The sequence below is a fragment of the Hevea brasiliensis genome, chromosome 9, assembly GCF_030052815.1.
Source record: "Hevea brasiliensis isolate MT/VB/25A 57/8 chromosome 9, ASM3005281v1, whole genome shotgun sequence".
In the NCBI taxonomy this organism is placed as follows: domain Eukaryota; kingdom Viridiplantae; phylum Streptophyta; class Magnoliopsida; order Malpighiales; family Euphorbiaceae; genus Hevea; species Hevea brasiliensis.
This window is the reverse complement of record NC_079501.1, coordinates 35946332-35969801: the sequence shown is the minus strand read 5'-3', so window position 1 is coordinate 35969801 and position 23470 is coordinate 35946332.

Below are 23470 nucleotides of genomic sequence, written 5' to 3'. Positions count from 1 at the left end.
GGTGTCAAATGACCATAATGCCCCTGTTCGGGTTGCATTCCCAATTTTTTGGTAACACCGAGTTTTGTCCGTTTTCTCGATTTCTCACTTTTTTCTTTGTACTAATTAATTAATTTTTCTTTGATATTTCTAATGGTATTTATACTTCAATAGGTCTTTAATTATGTCTTAAAAATATTTTTCAGGGTTCCCCGCGATCCATGGCTAATCAACGGTCCACACCGCGACTTCCCGGTGCGGTCATCCATCGTTAGGATTCTCGGCTCGTTTAACTTGGTTACATTTAATTGCTATTATTTTTCCTTTGTTTTTCTTGTATTTTCTTTTCTTATATTTCATTATTGTATGTCTCCTCATCTATATCTAAGTGTAGTTCTAGGCATTCTAGCTGTCTGGACAGATACTGGTCACCGAAATAGTAGAACACACTACCGGACATAGGGGTGTTAACGAAGTGGTGATTAGTCAAGGAATTCAAGAAGTCAGTACCAATCAGCCATTAAGTATAGAGGTTCAAGAGGTAGTAATGGCATTGCAGTCATTACCTGTTGTTCAAAAAAGGTATGGAGTATTAAAGATTGACTTACCTGTATCTCACATAAAATTATTACCTTCTGTGATGCGGGCACCAGTTCTTGAACTCAAGCCTTTACCTGAGCATTTGAAGTATGTTTACTTGGGAGACAATGAGACACTTCCAGTTATCATCTCAAGTAATTTAACAAAGATTCAAGAAGAAAGATTGATTAGAGTTCTGAGAGTACACAAGGAAGCAATTGGATGGACAATAGCTGACATCAAAGGTATCAGTCCATCAGTGTGCATGCACAGGATTTTACTAGAAGATGAGGCTAAACCAAGCAGAGAAGCTCAAAGGAGTTTGAACCCACAGATGATGGAGTTGTGAAGAAGGAGATTTTAAAGCTACTGGATGCAGGAGTTATTTACCCAATTTCAGACAGAAAATGGGTAAGCCTAGTCCAAGTAGTGCTAAAAAATCAGGAGTCACTGTGGTAGCAAATCAAGATAATGAACTTGTTCCAACAAGGATTCAGAGTGGATGGCGAATGTGCATAGACTACCGCAAGCTGAATTCAACAATAAGGAAGGACCACTTCCCACTGCCATTCATTAATCAGATGCTTGAGCGATTAGCAGGTAATTCTTATTTCTGCTTTCTTGATGGCTTTTCTAGATATAATCAAATTGTGATTGCATCGAAGAATCAATAGAAGGCTACCTTCACTTGCCCTTTTGGAACTTTTGCTTTTAGAAGGATGCCCTTTGGGCTTTGTAATGCACCTGCCACATTTCAGAGATGCATGATGAGCATATTTTCAGATTACATTAATACTTGCATTGAGGTGTTCATGGATGATTTTACTGTGTATGGTGATTCATTTGATGCATGTTTACATCATTTGACTTCTGTTCTTGAGAGATGCATTGAGAAAAATCTTGTTCTGAATTATGAGAAGTGTCATTTTATGGTGGAACAGGGGATCGTTTTGGATCATGTTGTCTCTAATAGGGGTATTGAGGTGGATAAGTCTAAAATTGATTTAATTGTGAACTTACCCTACCCCACAACTGTGAGGGAAGTACGCTCTTTTCTTGGTCATGCAAGTTTTTATCGCAGGTTCATTAAGGATTTCTCTAAGATAGCATTGCCTTTGTCTAAACTCTTACAAAAAGATGTTCCTTTTGAGTTTAGTGAAGAGTGCAAGGAAGCTTTTGGCATATTGAAATCTGCATTGACATCACCTTCTATTATCTAGGCTCCTGATTGGACTATACCGTTTGAAATTATGTGTGACGCGAGTAATTATGCAGTGGGAGCAGTTTTAGGGCAGCGTGTTGGGAAGCTCTTTCATGTGATTTATTATGCATCCAGAACACTCAATTCAGCTTAGTGCAATTATTTTACAACCGAAAAAGAGTTTTTGGCTATAGTTTTTACTTTAGATAAATTTCAGTCATATTTGCTTGGTTCTAAAATAATTATCTGCTCTGATCATACAACGTTGAAATATCTCTTGGCAAAGAAGGAAGCAAAACCAAGGTTAATTAGATGGATCCTTCTGCTGCAAGAATTTGATCTTCAAATTAAAGATAAGAAAGGAGCTGAAAACCTGGTAGTAGATCATTTGAGCAGGTTAGTGACACAATAAGATCCACTTCCTTTGCAAGAACTTTTTCCTGATGAGTAGCTATTTAAATTACAAGGTATGATACCTTGGTATGCAGATTTGGTGAATTATTTAGTTACTAAGGTTGTGCCTTTTGATTTGAGTAGAGTCAAGAAAGAGAAATTGAAAAGTGAGGTTAAGTATTATGTGTGAGATGACCCATATTTGTGGAAATTTTGTTCAAATCAAATTATTAGAAGATGTGTTCCCAATAATGAGATTCAATCTATTCTTGCTTTTTGTCATGCCTATGCATGTGGAGGTCATTTTGGACCCAAGAGAATAGGTAGAAAAATATTAGATTGTGGTTTTACTGGCCCACTATATTTCATTATTCATATTTGATTTGCAAAAATTGTGAACAATGTCAAAGAACAGGAAGTTTAACCCGTATGAATGGGATGATTCAAAGTCCAATACTTATTTGTGAGATTTTTGATGTGTGGGGTATTGATTTTATGGGTCCATTTCCTTCTTCTTTTGGCTTTATTTATATATTACTTGCTGTTGATTATGTTTCGAAATGGGTGGAAGCAAAAGCCACCAGGACTGATGATTCTAAAGCTGTCGTAGGTTTTATCAAGTCAAACATTTTTAGCAGGTTTGGAGTTCCTAGAGCTTTAATCAGTGACCGGGGCACACATTTTTGTAATAGAACTGTTGAGGCATTGTTGAGGAGATATGGTGTTTACCATAAAGTATCTACAGCTTATCATCCTCAAACAAGTTGGCAAGCAGAGGTGTCTAACAAAGAGATCAAGTCTATTTTGGAAAAAACAGTGAAGCCAAATAGAAAAGATTGGAGCCTTAGACTTCATGATGCTTTGTGGGCTTACAAGACTGCTTATAAGACACCCATAGGTATGTCCCCCTTCAGATTGGTATTTGGTAAGTTGTGTCATCTTCCTGTGGAGTTAGAACATAAGACTTATTGGGCTGTTAGACAATGTAACTTGGTTTTAGATATTGCTAGTGTGGAAAGAAAATTACAATTGTAGGAATTAGAGGAAATTCGACTTAAGGCTTATGAGAACTCTAAGATCTAGAAAGAAAAGACTAAGGCATTCCATGACAAACTAATTCTAAGGAAGCAGTTTGTGGTTGGACAAAAAGTTTTATTGTATAATTCCAGATTGAAGCTGATGCTTGGTAAGTTGCGTTCTCATTGGATTGGACCCTTTGTTGTTACTAATATATTTCCTTATGGTGCAGTTGAAATTCAAAGTTTAGGAATTAATAAGGTGTTTAAGGTCAACGGTCATAGACTCAAGCCATTTTATGAAGGGTTTCAGGAGCATACAGTGGAGGAGCTCAAATTGAGTAACCCAATTTATGAAGATTAAGGAGCTTTGCCATGTCGAGCTAACGACAATTAAAAAAAAAAAAAAAAAAAAAAAAAGCGCTTCTTGGGAGGCAACCTATGGGTGGCTTGTTAGCCACAATCAGATTTGTTTTCTTTCCTTTATCTTATTTTATTTTCTAGCATTTTTTTTTCCATTTCTTTTGCATTTGGGCTTTACATTGGGACAATGTAAGTTTTAAGTGTGGGGGAGGAGAGATTTGTTGCTTTAATATAAAAAAAAAAAATTCTCATAAGCTTGATTCATGATTCTATATTAATTCCCGGAGAGAAGCGCTTTGTCCTTGAAATTACTTTTCTACTTTAGGTTGAATTTTTGAAATTTTAGACAAGGTAATAGTAACTTTAATGATGGATTTTCCCTCTTCTCCATACCATAGAGCAATTTTTTTCTGTATAAATAATTTAGGCTTGATTTAATGGTGAAATGATTAGTTATGTGTGCTTTAAACTAATGTCATGCATATTTCAGAACTTTGTTTAATCTATCAGGGCTCTTTATAAATGTAGATGCATAAATTGGGGAAAATAAAAGGTTGAACTTGAAAATAGCTCCGTTATTTTAGTTAGGCAAACTAACCAGGGGTCCTCATGAAACCCATGTCGATTCTCAGGCCAAAAGCTAGCTAGAATATGAGCAGGGTACTTTTCTGAAGGTGACAGTTGAAAAAAAAAGAGTAACTGTAACAAGAGAGAAGTACCACTTTCAAATGTGTATATATATATATATATATATATATATATAAGCCATTTCTATCTCCCCTAAGATTTGTAAAGAGCCATAATTATTGTGCCTTGATAAATTAGCCTTGTGTTTTGGTATGTATTGATTTAAATTTTATGGAACTTTAATTGTGTGAGCTTAATTGATTTCAAGCCTTTTGTTTTATATTGGAAAAATTATTGATATATTGGTATGGTGTTGATGGAATTTTCTGTGATGGTTATTACCTTACTTGCCTCTTCTTTCAAACTTTTAATCTTTCGTTAAAGAATGATGTGATAGGGTGAAGTTAAAGAACTTTTAAGTGGAGTTGATTGAGAATTTAGATCATGCTTGAGGACAAGCATGGAATAAGTGTGGGAGAATTTGATAAGTTCATAATTTATTAATTTTACTCTCATCACATTTAGTGTTTCTAGGATATCTTTATGCCTAATTCAGTTGATTAAAGTATAATTATCTATTAGGCATATGTTTAGAGAGTTGTTGAAATAATTGTGTTAAATGGAGAAATTTTTAGCATTTGCAATAATTTGACTCTTGCTGTAATTTTTAGGGTTTTGGTGAAGTTCTAGAGCATAGAAGTGTGGAAGGAAACTTGGAAAGGTCGAAGGATTGAGAAGCATTGTTGATACAAAGTACGCGGGTTGTGTAAGCACAACCACAGAGCCGTGTAACATTCTGCCAGAAGAAATCCAGAGAAGCGAGGAAGAAATAAAGTACACGGGCCGCGTAATTTGACCCGTGTAAATCCTGAAGACCTGTGTAACTTTCTGTACCGATACAAAACAGACCCACTCAGCTCCAGTAAGTTACACGGCCCTGAGCCGTGTAGTGATACACGGGCCGTGTATCCGTCGACAATCAATTTTCTAATTTTGCTCTGGTTGCAGTTTTTGACAGAGACTCTAAAAAAACCTAACCCTAGACCATTTATTATAAATAGAAGAGATAGCAGTCGACTCAAACACCCAATTCAGACCCCTCCAACACAATTCAGCAGCCTCTCCATTCTCTTTCTTTTAGATTTCTTTATTTTATTTCTCTGTAAGCCATGAACATGAGTGGCTAAGTTTTTAATTCAGTTCAAGGGATTCAAGTTCTTTTGCTTGATTTGTGAGACCAGGTTCTTAATTTAATTTATGTCTTTTTTAATATCTATTATTTTCTGATTTATTTGCCTTTGATCTATTGAATGATTTGCTAAAAAGGCTTATTAATTTATCTTCATAATCCATGATTATGATCCCAGTTTTCAATAATAACCTAAAAAAATAATAGGATGGATTAAATGATTAATGCTTCATAAATTGTTGTTCAGCTTAACTACTTCCTTTTCTTAAAGCAGTTATTAATTTGATGAGGATTGTTTAATACCAACTCAATTAATAATTAGAGTCAATAAGAGTGCTGGGCTCGAATTGATGAGTATAGGGAAGTCAGGAGTTTACCTCGCTGTTTGGTAAATTTACGTTAAGTATTCAATAAGATATAATTGTATTGCTTTTGTCTATGATCAAATCAATGCATTGGAATGAGAATTACCTTGGACTATAGTTTGTTTAAATTGTGATTTTCCTATTTAGTTCTTTAATTTTTGATTTCTTTGGATTGTGAATTAACACCCCCCCCCCCCCCCAAAACTTTTGTTTCTTTTTACATTACACAAGCACACGAAATTTAATAATTCAGTCTCTAGGGCTTGACCTGGACTTACCATTTATTACAGAAAATATTTTATAATTGGTGAATTCAGTTAATTTAATTTCTGGTTGATTTGACACCCACTAAAACTATGAATATAAGAACCCTAAAGTGTAGGTCAAATTTACTAACCTGAACCTGGACCCTGAGGACACACGGTACCAGAGTCCAGGCCAGTTATTTGGACATAACTAATTCTACAAAGTTGGAAAATTGTAATAAAAATTTATGAGGGACCATAAGATATAGGGTAATGACTTTTATGAAGAATATTAGGCCTAAAAATGACTGTAACATGTCCAATTAATTAGACAAATACAGACTCTAGAATCTGCCTAATTCAGGACCCAGAAAGAGACAGTGAGCCAGTTATGGTTATTTAACCATAACTTGAGTTCTAAAATTCCAATTAATATGATTCAAAAAGGAAAACAAAGATAAGACATAGAGGAACAAATTCTATCAAGGGAGTGTGGCCTAAAATTGGCCACATCTTAGTTAATTTGCCATATAAAGACAGTGTACCAAATCTGGACCTAAAGAAAGGTCCATAAAATAACTAGGCATATGAGATGAAATGAATTAGAATAAATTGCTAAGCATAAAAATAACATGAATTAATGAAATTATAAATATTTAATAATATTATTATGCTTAAAGTATGCCTAGACTCATTTATATAGCATGGATCGATTGGTATACCAATTAGGGACTACATATAGCAATATTGCCCACAGGGATAATCATTGACAGACAACATATGTCTAAGATGATTATTTTACTGGCTTTATGCCTACCCGATAGCCATAGTGCCAATTTTCATTATTACTAGCTTATGCCTGCTCGCTGGCTTTGTGCCTAATATGACCGTTGTATAGTGGGTAGACATACGAATGTCTGACTAGTATACTCCCGTGTATCCAGTCTTTATAGTCTATCATAGGTTACTTGGGCACAGATAAAAGCAATAAGCCTTAAATATAAATAAATACATGAGAAAATTATTAATATGAATTTTATAAAATTGAATATAAGGTATATGCATAGAAAAGATTCCTATTAGCTTATTTACTTCCAAAGTTCTAGAAAACATGTAAAAGATTTTAAATATATGAAAATTGATATTTATTTATAAGGTTATACGTGAAATAATTATTTTAAATTATTTAGTTATTTTTCTTTATTTATGCACCACTAAGCATTATGCTTAGCGCGTTGGTTCTTACAATGCGTAGGTACTGGAGAGCAGCAACAGCAGTAAGGCCTAGACCGGACTTAGACTAGATCTGCTACAGTGTGGGTTGTCACCTCATCGGTCATTTTAGTAGGGCTCATCTACATATTAGATTTTGTATTTTGGTATTGTATGTAATTAAATGATATAAATAATTTTAAATTGTATACAAATTATAAATTCTTGTATATGTAAACTTTATATGAATGAAATGTAATTTATTTTCTTGAAATTAATATAAGCGTGAGAAGTGATATGATGAATGAATAGATGAAATGAATATAAATTGTTTTAACAGGTAACATGAAACCCACCATGTACTAATAGAACAGAGGGGACTCTGTCTGGGTCTTCATAAAAAAAGAAATGGGATAAAAAATAAAAATAAAAATTTCTACAAGTGAGATAATAAAATTAAATGGATATTAAATTAATATTGCAAACGATAAGATAGGATAGGGTGCTCCGGCACCGAATGTAGCACACCTTGCTCGACTACACTATAGACGAATGAGGGGTGTTACAAAGCCTATACCTATAAATGATTCATCCATAACACTGGCTCTTCGCAAATCTAGTAGAATATCTCATCCACTAGAGAGATATGGATTTCTTCATGAAAATGAACAAGAGTTGTTATTCATGAAGAAGTTGATCATGGAGATGATCCTACTAGTTATGAAGAAGCTATATTAGATATAAATTCTTCAAAATGGCTAGAAGCCATGAAATCTGAAACGGATCCCATGCACAAGAACCAAGTCTGGGATCTTATAGACCCACCTGAGGGTATTGTACCCATAGAATGTAAATGGGTTTTCAAGAGAAAGATTGGTCCTGATGAGAAGGTAGAGACTTTCAAAGCTAGGCTTGTAGTGAAAGGGTTTTACCAAAGGGAAGGAATTGACTATGAAGAAACATTCTCTCCCATAGCCATGCTTAAATCCATAAAGATTCTTCTAGCTATTGCAGCACACTATGATTATGATATTTGGCAAATGTGTAACATCCTCACTTTAGCTAGTCCGTACGTTCTACTGTTCCGGTGACCAATATCGGTCCGGGTAGTTAGAGTATCTGAAATTATAATTAGACTAGAGTGAGGAGTTATAAATAAACTAAATAATGATAAGAAAAATTAAGAAAAATTTTTAGAAATGAAATGTACTAAGGTTAAATGAGCCGTAGCCCCAGTGATGAGTGACCCTAATGGGAAGTGATGGTGAAGGTCATTAACAACCCAAGACCCAGGGAAAACTCCATGAAATAATTTTTGGGATTTCAGGAAAGGATTATTAGGGTCCCAATGATAATAAAATGCTAAGAAAACATAAGGAAAATTTAATCAATTGGTACACACAATTTTAGCTCGTTAAGCCAAACGGAGGGCATTTTGGTCATTTTGTCTTCGGAGATGATTTTTGACCAACTTGTCCATTTAAGTAAATGAATTATATGACATAAAATATGAACAAATATTGATGAAAAATTTATTAAAAATGAATAGAAAGGGAAAGAAAAGAAAATGAAAGTAAACTTGATTTATTACACAAGTATTAAGTAAGCATGAGGTAATTAAAACTCTTTGGCCAATCAAAAATCAATAAATACATTTATAATACATTAAATAGAGAAAGAAGAAGTCAAAATTAAAAAAAGTTATCTGCCCTCATCACCTCCATCTTGGCCGAACCGGCTCCCTTCTCTCCCTCCACCATTTTTGCTCACTAAAAGCTTTATCTCCCCTTCAATTTCACCATAAAAACCCTCAGTAATTTCATTAAAAATTGTTTTTTACACCTTGGGCAAGCTAAAGACAGCAAAAAGAAGTAGAAAAGAGGGGCTTTTACAAGCTTGGAATTGACCCCATTCAAGGTTAGTGACCAAATTCTTCCTTTCTCTTTAAATTCATGTTTAGGGAGTAGAATTGAGTGGAAATTTATAAGAAAATTGAATAAAAATCATGTGTATACCTCCCCCCAAATTTTGGGAACCTTGGACTTGGTAGGGTTTTGAAGATTTTTTTGAATTAAAGTGGCATCATAGCTGCCCTTAACACTAATCTCATGATTAGGATTATGAAATGTAAGTTAATGCATGAATTGAAATGGTAGAGTTAGGGTTTGGGTACAAATTTGAGATTTTGTTTATGTATTGGTGAAAGGAAGTTATAATGGTCAATTAGTGACCATTTGGCTATGTGTGATTAGGAAATGAAGTTATTTGTTTCATGGGAATTGAAGTTAGGTATGCTGCCCTTGGTGACTTGCAGGACTGGGTGTGAGTCCAGCAGATTTGGGTAGTTATAACTGGAGTTGTGTAGGTTCAATTGGTACAAGGCCAATTGGACATGAAACTAGACACATAATGGCACAACTTTGGTGAAGAAAACCTACCCAGAAAACCAACCCAAGTTGACCTAAAAATTTTTCTAATCCGGGTGACCAACATGCTGTCCTTGGAAAATGACCAAATGAATAGTATTTGTTCAAATGGTCATAACTCCATGTAAAAAAAGTCTAATTGACCTGAAATTTAGATCAATGAAAAGCTTAGACAATTTAGAACAACTCTCATGAAGAACACCAAACCAAATTCTGACCATAACCCATCTGAATTGCTAACCAAATTAGGGTATCAAAACTGCCAGAACTATTTTTGCCCAGAAATTATGGGTAGATGCCAATCAGGCCAGTTCGAAAGAAAGTAGCATAATTTGAGCTAGAAAACTCCAAAAAGAGAATTAAAGAAGACACATAAAGGAACAACTTTGATTAAGAACATTTGGCAAAATTCTCATTGTAGTATTGCCTAATAGAACAGTGAACTCTAGCACCCAAAACTAAAATATTTGATTTATTTCCTATTGGTTTTAAGTATTGATTGGCAACTAATGCCAACACTTTTTGTGAACCAAAATATGGTATCTTGATGAACTTAGGTTCAACAAATCTATTATAAATTAAAAAGTCAACCTTTGAGTAGAAATAGTTAAGTGAATAGTGACCTCTACATTACAAAAATAAATAATTAAATCATTAACTGTGTAAAATGCCCTAGTATGCCTAGAATGGTTGGTTTGGATAGGTTGGCATACCTATAGGGTTCTGTTAGCAGTATTGCATATGGCTTTAAGCCATTCTGTGTTTTATGACCTTACATGCCATTCTGTGATATAATAGTCTTTGGCTATTTTGATTGAGTTTACTATATTTGGGTTTCATGCCTAACAAATATTACATCTTATTAGCTATTCTGTTGCACATCGGGAGACACAATGTGACCGATGGTGTGATGGTCCGAGGTATGTACCCAGTGCCAGTTTACCCGTCTATCCAGTCCAATCGACTAGTATAGGTTACTTGGGCAATCAAAATAAATCTTACTAAATTTTAATCAAATAATACTACAATAATTGCCAGAAACTTATACTACATAAAATATCAGTATACATTCTGCACATCCATTTTATTTTAGCTATTTTATTTTGTATTGGTACCACTAAGCAGTATTGCTTAGCGCGTCGCTTTTGCCACGCACAGGTACTGGAGACATAGTTAGGGAGCCCAGCAGACCTCAGACCAGGTGATTAATCAAATCTGCACAGAGTCCAGAGTCACCTCATATCTGTAGTGCACTTGGTAGGATATTAGGATTTTGGGTTATATTTTGTACTTTGCATTTTGTACTAGTTCATGATTGTAATTACAAACTCATGAAATCATATGATAATGTAAATATATGAAATTACATGTTACTGCAATTATCAGTATATTTTATTGAAAAATAAAATGTCAGGGAGTTATTCATGAAATTGAATCGAATTGTGATATGAACAAAATTTTGAAAATTGTGTTGAGATTTAGAGATTGAGTTGATATGTATGTACATTGGAGTTCTGGATCTGAAAACCACATTGGAATTTTTTTTTTTTTAACAGGTTCAGAAGAACTGTTTTTCTAATTTACAGTCAGCACTTTGCTAGATTTTCTATAAAATTTGCGAAAAATTCAGATTAATCAAATTCATAAATAAATGATAAAATTGATAAAACTTTGCACTTAGTGACTAATAAATAAATGAATTAAGAAGGGTAAATTGTAATGGAATAAGATATGGTGCTCCGGTACACTGTGTGGCATATCTTGCTCGGCTACACTATAGATGAGTAAGGGGTGTCACATTTAATGGTATCAGAGCATTGATTTAGGCATTTCTGGGCCTAGATAGAGTGCATGCAATTGCATTACATTTGTAAGTGTTAAGGTGACACTGATGCAGATCTGTTTGTTTTCTTATTTTGATTAGGATATAGATCCTGCTTCTCAAAGAGCAGTTGATGAAGAGGTGGAGAGTCGTACTCCACCAAGGGCTGAATCGGGAGGCAGGAGAGAACCTACTCCACCAGCAGCTGAGGCACCTACCCAACCTCAGTTTGTGTTATTTTAGCAAATGACTGAATTTTATCGACAAATGATTGGGGCAATTCCACCACCACAACCACAGCCACAACCTCCGCCACCACCACAAAAGTCCCATCTGGAAAAACTATAAAAACATGGGGCTGTAGATTTCTTTGGGAAAAAAGAGGATGACCCTATGACAGCTAAAAATTGGCTAGATAGAACTAGAAGAGTGTTGAAACAGCTTCATTCCAACCCTGAGCAGAACCTGGAGGGTGCTATGTCCCTACTTCAAGATGATGCATACTAGTGGTGGGACACAGTATCTAGTGAGGTACAGCCAGATCAGATCACCTGGGATTTCTTCCACACAGTGTTCAGGAAGAAGTATGTCAGTAAAGTGTACGTAGAAGAGAGAAGAAGAGAATTTATCAGCCTGAGACAGAGGCAGCTATCAGTGGCAGAATATGAGCGTGAATTTGTCAGACTGATCTGGTATGGGAGGGAGATAGTCCCTATAGAGGCTGAGAGGTGCAGAAGGTTTGAAGAAAGGTTAAATGACAATATTAAGGTCATGATAACAGCATTGGAGATTACAGATTTTGCCAAATTAGTCGATGCTGCATTGAAAGTAGAAAGAGTCAGAATAAATGAGCAAAACAGATGGGAAAGACAGCAGAAGAGGGGTCCAGGTCAGTCCAGTTCAATCTTTGCTCCCAGTAAGAAGTTTAAGGGTCTTTCTGCTCAGAGTTTAGGTCAGCCTCAAGGTCAAGGTTAGTCTCAGGGGCCCAGACCACAGTTCACACCTAAGAGAAGCCAGTCCACACCATCAGTGGGTAGCTCTCTAGGGACGGTGTTCAGGGGACCAGCCCCAGCATCTTCTACCTATCCATACTGCCAAAAGTGGCATAAGGGGGGGAGTGTTGGCGAGTGACTAGTGCTTTCTTATGATGCGGGTCTACAGAACATTAGATCAAAAACTATTCGAAGAGGACTGCTATAGCTGCCCCAACACAAGCAGATAGGCTTGCCCCTGCACCTCAAAGGGTTGGGAAGTCCGATAAATTTAAGGTAGCTAGTCCATCTCTAAGGCCTACATCTGAGTCAACCGAGAGGCCAGAGGCCAAAGTACCTGCCAGAGTTTATGCCATGAGAGCCCAGGAGGAGCAAGATGCCCCAGATGTTATCAAGGGTACGTTCTTCCTCTACACTTTACCTATGCATGCATTGGTGGATCCAGGATCTACCCATTCATATATTTGCATCAAGCTACCCGTAGAGAGGGGAGTTTTAGTAGAGGAGAGTGACCAAGACATTATGGTCACAAATCCACTAGGCCACAGTGTGGTAGTGAATAAGGTGTATAAAGGTTGCCTGTTGATGATTTAGGGGTATGAATTCTCGGCAGACCTAATTGAATTACCCTTTCACGAGTTTCACATAATTTTGGGAATGGACTGGTTGTCACGTCATCAGGCAATAGTTGATTGTAAACTAAAGAGGATTTCATTGAAAACTCCAAAGGGTACTGAGATTATAATTATGGGTGAAAGGACAGATTTCCTATCCAATGTCATCTTAGCCACAGTTGTAAGAAGATTGATGAGAAAAGGCTATGAAGCCTACCTAGCACATGTGGTTGATACTAGGTAGGCTAAGCTAAACTTGTGTGATATACCCACACTAAGAGACTTCCCAGATGTGTTTCCTGAAGAATTGCCTGGTTTACCACCAGAAAGGGAAGTCAAATTTGTTATTGAGGTAATGCCGGGTACAACACCAATTTCTATTGCTCCTTATAGGATGGCACCCACTGAATTGAAGGAGCCAAAAATCCAGTTGCAGGAGTTACTAGATAAGGCGCTCATACGACCTAGTGTGTCACCATGGGGAGCTCCGGTGCTGTTTGTAAAGAAGAAGGATATTGTGCATTGATTACCAACAGTTGAACAAAGTAACTACGAAGAATAAATATCCATTGCCCAGAATTGACAATCTGTTTGATCACTTGATGGAGTCGGTGTATTTTCAAAAATTGATCTCAGATTAGGGTATCATCAGTTGAGGGTAAAGGATGCAGATGTGTCTAAAACTGCATTCAGGACCTGGTATGGGCACTATGAATTTTTAGTAATGCTGTTTGGATTAATAAATGCACCAGCAGCATTTATGTACCTTATAAACCATATCTTCTATCCATATCTATATCAGTTTGTAGTGGTCTTCATTGATGACATCCCGGTGTATTCCAAAACTAGGGAAGAACATGATGAACATTTGAGGATTGTTCTGCAAACCCTGCGAGAAAAGAAGCTGTATGCTAAGTTGTCCAAGTGTGACTTCTGGATGAGTGAGATCTCCTTCCTTGGACATATAGTATCAGCTAAAGGGATTAGAGTGGATCTCAAGAAGATAGAAGCAGTGATGGAATGGAAGCCTCCCAGAAATACAACTGAGGTCATAAGTTTCTTGGGGCTAGCTGGGTATTATAGAAGATTTGTGAAGGGGTTCTCTCTCACAGTTGCTCCAATGACTAAGTTATTACACAAGAATATGAAATTTGGCTGGAACGACAAGTGCCAAGCCAGTTTTGAGAGGTTAAAGGCTAAGTTGACAAAAGCACTAGTGTTAACACAGTCAGTGCCAGGAAAGGACTTTGTGGTCTATAGTGATGCCTCACATAATGGGTTAGGGTGTGTATTGATGGAAGAGGGGAAAGTGGTCACCTATGCTTCCAGGCAATTAAGGCCACATGAACAGAACTACCCTATCCACGATCTGGAGCTAGCGGCAATTATCTTCGCACTAAAGATATGGAGGCATTATTTGTATGGTGAAAAGTGCTACATCTATACAGACCACAAAAGTCTAAAATACTTGCCAACCCAGAAGGAGCTCAATCTTAGGCAGAGGTGATGGATTGAGTTCCTAAAGGACTATGATTGTGTGATAGACTACCATCTTGAGAAGGCAAATGTAGTTGCTGATGCCTTGAGCAGGAAGTCCATCATAGCTTTAAGATCACTAAATGCCTGTCTGTCCCTAGTTCAAGATGGAGCTGTTTTAGCTGAGTTACAAGTGAAGCCAAACCTGCTACAGCAGATACAAGATGGGCAGAAGGCAAATGAAAAATTAATGGCTATTGTGGCTAAAATCTCAGAGGAGAAAAAAACTGATTATGAGGTAAAAGTAGATGGGTGTCTGTACTATAAAGGAAGAGCGTGTGTACCAGATGATGGGGAATTGAAGACTATTATTCTGAAAGAAGCCCACACCAGTGTTTATGCTATGCACCTGGGAAGCACAAAAATGTATAAGAATCTGAAGCTTCATTATTGGTGGCCTGGTATGAAGAAGGATATAGCTGACTATGTTACTAGGTACTTCACATGTCAGCAAGTTAAAGCATAACATCAAGTGCCATCAGGATGTTAGTAGTATGCCCTAGAGTATATCATTTAGTATGTATCTTGTACATATTTTTATTAATAAAAGACATTTCCACTTTTCCGTTTACATAATATATTTATGTGTAATAGAAAAGGTCCATTGATATTTTGTTAGAAATATTATTCTTAAGTTGTTAAGAATACGAGTGACAATATTTCTAGCACAAAGTATCATAAATAGGTTCACAATCGAGGATACTTCATAATAAGAACATGACTTATCCAGAAAGATTATATTCATGTTTGTTCCCAAGTTATTTATATGAGATATAAATAAGATAGAATGGTGAGTCTCATGCCATATAACAAACATGATAGGCACTTATAAATGATAAGTAGGCCGAATCAGTGACACTTATGACAAGCACATGGAGTTTACTCTTGTCAATGTTTTGTCATAAATCATATCAGTGCATATAATCTTTAGACCTGAGATAGCGTAGTTATCTTGTATATAGGTAGTTTGAGTTTGATACTGCTTTCATACTTGTACTATGTATGGGTATATGGGCATGTGTTGGCTCCTACTAGTTATATATGGAGGTAGGTGTTAATCAAGATGGAATCTATCCTCTAATTAAATAGAGATAAAATCCTATGTTCATTTAATTGTTCTTGATGTTTCAAGTTCCTGGCCAGGACAGATAGATTTATTCAGAAAAGAGTTTCTGATGAGAAAATCTTTTTAATCAAGAACTAGAATTAAAAGAGAACATAATATTCATAGCAAATGGAGTTTAACATAAACCTTGACTCCAGCTTGAGTTGGGATTTTATAACAGAGAGATTCTAGTGCATGGTAACATATGATTATAGGTTCATTTAAGGTAAACCTTATTACTAATTGGGTGGCCATGGCATGCTATGCTAGGTGTTAACCATGGTCTATGAGGTTCATAAAATGATTTAGAGAAATCATTTATGGTAAGAAAGAGTTCTGATGATATTAAGAGTTGATATCATGTCTCATTGCCAATTAGTAATGAGCCTAGTAAGTCACACACATACACAAGTTATCACCTATTTAAATATGATTTAATTAATTAATTAAAGAGTTTAATTGATTAATTAAATAGGTTTGGTTTGCAATTAAATTGCAAAGTCCCTAGCATGACTTGAAACCAAATCTAGATTATTGGATGTGTAGTATAAATTAAATTTATATTTAACATGTTTAAATATGAATTTAATTAATGAGAAATTAATTAATTAATTTATATTTGATATAAATTGATTAGAAGAAGAAAAATAATTATTTTGGATTGAGAACTCAAAATTAAGACACAGGGGTATTTTGGTCATTTCACAGTTTGACACGTGGTACCATGAGATGGTGACACATGGGATTACACATAAGCTTGCCAAATGTTTTTTTAATCATGTAAGATGATTAAAATCAAGATTAAATATAGGTTTAACACTTGGCACAATGTGATTGGGTCACTTAAACCTGGAGCTAATCAAAGGGTGACATGTGGCAAGGGTTTAATGTGTTAACCTAGCTATTTAAGTGTGGTTATGAAAAGAAAAAATAACCAGCAGCCACTCCTCTCCTTTTTCACGCCACTTTGAGGCTTTTCATCTATTCTTCTTCATCTCTCATCAATTCAAAGAGATTAGCCATCAATCTCTTGAATTAAGAACACTAGAAATTGTTTCTAGTGTCCTGTTTACATCTCTAATCTCTTAAAAGGCATAATTTGAATTTCTAATTAATAGAAAAAGCTTTAGAAGCTGTTCAAGGGCTGCCATAGGTGTTCTTGGTGTGGACAAGCTAGAGGGACAACATCTGGTGTCCTGAAGACGAATCTCAAAGGCGCAGACACGCTGCAGTGCATCAAGAGGTTAGTGTAATCGTTCTTGATTTAATCTAGGGTTCTAAAATTAATCTGATTAATTTTAAAATCTTAAATGGCAAATAAAGATCCAAAAACATATTAAAAGAGTTTTAATATGTTGTTTATTATTGAAATCAAATAGATAAAAATAAATCTTGCATGATGCATGTGACCCTAGGTGAAAATTTTTGAATTCAATGGCATAAACTTGTGTTTTTCACACTTCCGTTCCTTCAATTGGTATCAGAGCCACTATATTGGCCATTTAGATTGTTGATTATATGATTTAATTGTGTGTTTGATCATGAGATCAAAATTTCATTGCTGGTTGCAAAGCAAGGCGGCGGCATATTTGATGAACACCATGGTGCACATGGTTGATGCACCACAATGGTGTGCAAAGGTAAATTGATGGTGAATGTGCAATTGTTGTATGATCTAAGATCCATTTTATGTCTAATTAAATTGTTTAATTAGAATTTTTATCACACAATTAAATTATGATTCAAATCAGAATTTTAAAAATTGTTTGAATGTGATTCAAATCTGAATTTTAAAAGTTGTTTGAATGTGATTCAAATCTAAATTTTTAAAGTTGTTTGAATCATATTTAAATCTGATTTTTTAAAATTGATTGAATAAAATTCAGATCTGTTTTTCTAAAAAATATTTAAATATAATTCAAATCTGATTTTTTAAAAAATGTTTGAATGTGATTCAAATCTGAATTTTTAAAGTTGTTTGAATGAGATTCAAATCTGAATTTTTAAATTTGTTTGAATCATATTCAAATCTGGATTTTTAAGTTGAATATGAGATATTCAATTTAATTTAAGTATGTATATTTTATTTAATTGTTAAATAGTGATATGCATGATGGATGATCATGGACTATAAAAGACCAATATGATTGGATTTATTTCTTTTATGTTTCTTTGGGATTGTAAATTAATTAATTTATTTTAATTTATTTTGGGCATGTATTATTAAGTTTGTAATAATTTTTGGGTTGTAATTTTATTTATTTAAGTTCTTGTAAATTTCCTTGGTATGCCAAGGATTACTATGTAATATTGGATTGCAAGAAGTTCAAGGAGGTCAAGAGCATTGGTGGGACCAGTGGGAGGAATTCAAGATCAAGTGTTGATTATGTACTCCTTCAGTAACTCTTGTAAAATGAATGAATGAATGAAATGCACCTAGGAATGCCCTAATTTAATTCTTAGTGGCTCAGAATTGAATCCCTTAGAAAGTCCATGATCATACCATATTTATTGCTTATCCATGAATGCATGAGATGTATGGGATTGTATGCTATTATATGATATATGCATGCTAATTGGATAATGTGCAAAGTGAGACCTTAATAATAATTAGAATGACCATAAAATCTTCCAATCAAATAATTAAGTTGGAAATACTATAATTAAAGTAATTATAACATAGGCCCTCCATTGGGGCAATTATTTTAAGAAATTTTAAATAGTTGCATAAGATGCAATTAATTTAAGAGATTTTCTTAAGAATAATTGTTAAGCATGAGATGCTGTAAATATGTAAATGGTTTAGTGGCCAATATTGGATGTACCTGAGGACATTAAAATTATTTGCATAATTACTGGCTCAATGGGATTAACTTAACTAATGCAAGATAAGTCAATAATGGATGTACCTGAGATTTTGAGCATTAGGGGCTAGGTAAAGGATTGAACCTCACATGAGATGTGATGGGCAAGGAGTTGCTCACTTATAGTTTATTGTAATTCCAATAATGGATGTACCTGAGGATGATCAATAGAATTATAAGAATTCAATCACCCACTAGAAATCCATCCAACTAGGATTTCCGTTTTCTACTTTGGAAGTGTAGGATTCGCTAAGTTAGTGGGAGGACCAATTTGATTAAAATACCATAATCATTTTGGTTAATTACATGATACATTTACTAATTAATCTGGTTATTTTCTGCAGTTAATTTTCTGATAAAAATGAGCACAAAACAACCACCACCATCCAATATCCTTGCAAGCATACTTGATCACAATAGGTTGACAGGACCTAATCTGTCTGATTGGCTAAGAAATTTGAAACTTGTCCTGAACCTTGAACATATATGTAACACCCTCCCTGTACCAACTCCGTACATTCTACTGTTCCGGTGACCGGTGTCGGTCCGGACAGCTAGAACGTCCGGAAAAATATTTAAACTAAAGTCGGGAATCATAATTAACTCAAATATTAATAAGAAAAATTTAGTAAAAATTTTTGAAATAAAATACAACCAAGTTAAACGAGCCGGTTCCCTAGCGATAGGTAACCAGAGGGAAGTTGCGGTTCTCGCAACGAGGAGCCCTAGACCCAGGGGAAAAATTATAAAATAATTTTTGGGACTCCAGAGAAGGGTTATTGAGGTTCCCATGGCATTAGAATGCCAAGAAAATACCTAGAAAAATTTTTCAATCGGTACAGACAATTTTGACCCGTTAAGCCAAACGGAGGGCATTTTGGTCATTTCGCCTTCAGAGGTGATTTTTGGCCGACTTGTCCAGTTGAGTAAATAATTAATATGACATAAAATATGAAGAAACATTACTAGAAATTAAATTGAAAATGAGTAGTGGAGGAAAGGAAAGAAAATAAGGAAAAAGCTTATTTATGACATCATGGTGATGTCATTAAGAAAATTTTGACCAATCACAATTAAGCCATCAATTGACTAACTAATAAAAAGACTAAATGAAGACTAAATAACCAAAAATTGCAGCAGCCACCCCTCCTTCCTCATGCAGCCGAAACCCTAGTCCCATAGCCACCCTCCATTAAAGCTTTTTCAAGCTTTAGATTTCCATCATTTCCACCATATTTCCCTAACCCCTTTCATTAAACCTTGACCATATCACTTGGGGAAGCTTTTGGCAGCCAAGAAGAAGAAGGAAAGTGAAGTTTTGAGCTTGAGAAAAATCTCCCTACAAGAGGTTAGTGCATATATGTAGTTAAAACTCATTAATTCCATGATTGAGGCTTGTAATGGATGAGAAATTGTGAAATAAATGAAACAAATTCATGTGTATGTCCACCAAAGAATTCGGCAGCCCTAATAGAGGAATGGTTTTGATTGTTTTAATGGACTTAAAGTGAGTTAGAAAGGGTGTTTAAGGTGTGAATATGCATAGATGTTGAACTAGTGTGCTAATTGAGGTTTATGGGTAAATTACATTGGACATTAGGGTTTTGAGAAGTAAAAATTGACTTGGCTTATCAAACTGTTAAAGAACACTCTAATGCTCAATAAGTGACCATTTGAGGTATGTTGACCACAATTTGGACTGAAAAATGGTATGGCAAAGTCAAGGTGTAAGCTGCCCTAGGACAGCAGCAAATGGACTGAAATTTCAGTCCAATTACACAGCCATAACTTTGGTTGTGTTAGTCCAATTGGTGTTTGGCCAATTGGACATGAAACTAGGCTTATAATGGCACATTTTTGCTGAAGAAACCATGCCCAAAAGACCAAAGCAAGAGGACCAAAACTTGGCCCCAATCCGGATACCCTGCAACTGATTCTTCAGAATTGACCAAATGAATAGTAACTGTTCATTTGGCCATAACTCACTGTAGATATGGTCAATTGACCTGAAATTTTTACAGCAACAAGTTAAGACATATACAAACAACTTTCATGAAGGAACCTACCCCAAATTATGGCCAGAACCCATCCAACCAAGTGACTCTAGTTACTGTTCCTGTTACTGTAGATATGGTCAATTCTGCAGATTGGCAATTCGGCCAGCTGTGGTTTTTGAGCCATATCTGGAGCTACAAAACTCCAAATGGAGTGATTCAAAAAAGGAAATTCAACTAGACAAAATAAGGAACAACTTTCATGTTTGTCATTTCCTCAAATTTCCACTGTAACAGCTCCTAATGGAACAGTAAATTTATGGTACAAAATCTGAAAAATCTGCTCCTTTGGTTTAATGCTTAGAAATGGTATTAACGCTCAATGCCAACAAGTTTTAAATACAAAATGTGGTATGTTGGGAGTGCCAAAGTCAATGTACATATTTTCTATCCAAAAGTCAACATTTTTGTTGACCAATGAGGTGAATAGTAACACCAAAACACGAAATTCACAAATTGAAGAATTTAAAAGTTTCAAATGCCCTAGTATACCTAACAAGATTGGTTTGGATAGTTTGACATGCCAATAGGGTTCAGTTAGCAGTACTGTACATGGCGATATGCCATTCTGTGATTTCATGGCTTTTAGCCATTCTGACTTTGTATTGAGACTTGGCCTTATGCCTGATATTATTTACAGCTTGTTAGCTGTTCTGTTGCACACCGGGAGATGCATATGTGACCGATGGTGCGACGGCCCGAGGTACTAGGTACCCAGTGCCAGTTTACCCGTTATCCAGTCCAGTCGTCTAGTGTAGGTTACTTGGGGCAACCAAATGAATAAAAGTGAACAAAGTTAATGAAATAATAAATATACCAACACCAAACAAAGAAAGCATACACACTCTATACACATTTATTTTCTTGCTATTTTCTTTATTATATTATTGCACCACTAAGCATTATTGTTTAGCGCGTTGCTTTTGCCACGCGTAGTACTGGAGATCCCGATCGTGAGCCCAGTAGACCACAAACTGGGTGAGTCCATCATGCAGTTCTGCACAGTGTCCTTGTCACCTCAACTTCTGCAGTGCATTGGTAGGACACTAGGTGTTATTTTGATATTTTGTAGCAAATTTTTACCTTCTCATATGTATTCGAACTTATGTAATATATTTTGATGTTCATGTAAATAATGAAAGTTATGACTATGAATGCAAAATTTGAGCATTTATTTATTGCTTGTATATGAGAAATGGATGTTTGAGAAATGGAAAGGTTGTTGAGAACCGAAATTGGAAATTGTTGAGATTTTGGATATTGGAGTTTGAAATGATGGAATACAAATATTGGAAGTGTTTTTAACAGGTTCCGAAGAACTGTTTTCTCCATTTTTAGCCGGTACTCCGCCGAATTTTCTTTAAAATCTTCGGAACCTCAAATAAATAATACTTTTGATAAATGGCTAAAATAAATTATATTTCATAAATTATATTCAAAAGCATGATATAAATTAATTAAGGTATATTAGAGTGTGCCGGTACACCGTGTGGCATTACTTATTCGGGTATACTGTACACGGGTAAGGGGTGTCACAATATAGGATATGTTCTAGATTCAAATGTTCCTGGTCCCTTACCTCCAGAGGCCACATAAAAGGAACATAAAACTTTGGAGAAGTGGAAGGAGCATGATATGAGAGCTAAGTGTTACATGCTTGCTTCCACGAGTAATGAGTTACAGAAGCAACATGAGAACATGCAGAGTGCGAGTGAGATCCTCCTTCACCTATAAGAGTTGTATGGTGAGCACAGCAGGAATGCTAGGTATGAGATATCTAGACAACTATTCCGTATGAGGATGTCTGAGGGACAAAATGTTGGGGATCATGTCCACAAGATGATTCAGCTGATTGAGCAGTTGGAACATCTTGACTTCAACATGGATTTCCAACTACAGACGGATTTGATCCTTCAGTCCCTTCCTGAGTCTTTTGGGAATTTTGTGACAAATTTCCATATGACTAAATAGGAATGCACCTTAGCTAGTTTATTCAACATGCTGGTTATTGCCCAAAAGAATATGCCAGGCAATAAAGGAAAAGAGGTAGCTTTGGTTGCATCTTCTTCTGCTGGAAAGCCCAACAAAAAGAAGGGCAATAAGAAAAAGAAACCTCAGATTCTTGGTCCTTCCAAGAAAATAGCTAAACAGAAAAGGAAGACTAAAGCTGATGGAGGCAAAGGAAAGTGTTTCCACTACCAAAAGGATGGGCACTGGAAAAGGAACTGCCCATAGTATCTTGCTTCTCTGAAGGACAAGAAGGATACACCTTCGGAAGGTATGTCCATATCTTGTTATTTAGATTCTGATGATACTCATAGTTCATCTACAGCTTGGGTTTTAGATACTGGTGCCAGTTCTCACATTTCTAATGATATGCAGGAACTAGCAAATAGTAGCAACTTGCGTTCTCAAGATATTAGAGTCCGGATTGGCAATGGCTCAACTGTTGAAGCTTTAGCCATAGGATCTAAATCTTTTTACATGTTTGGACATGTTTTGTGTTTGGATAATATTTTATATGTACCTGATGCTTTTAAGAACATCATTTCTATATCTAGTTTGACTAGAAATGGCTATGAATTTGAGTTCACAGATGATGTTTGCAATATTTATTTTGGAAATAAATATATTGGTTCGGGTTATATGAATGATGGCCTTTATTATTTGGATAATAATGACAAACACAAATTGAATGCAAGTGATCTAAAAGAATATAATGCCATGGTGAAAACCAACTCAAGTTCAAAATATATTTGGCACTTAAGGTTATGTCATGTTGCAGAAGATAGGATTGCAAAACTGGAGAAAATGGGGATTCTATCCTCATTGGGCTCTGAGCCTACTCCAACTTGTGAATCTTGCCTTCAGGGCAAAATGACTAGATC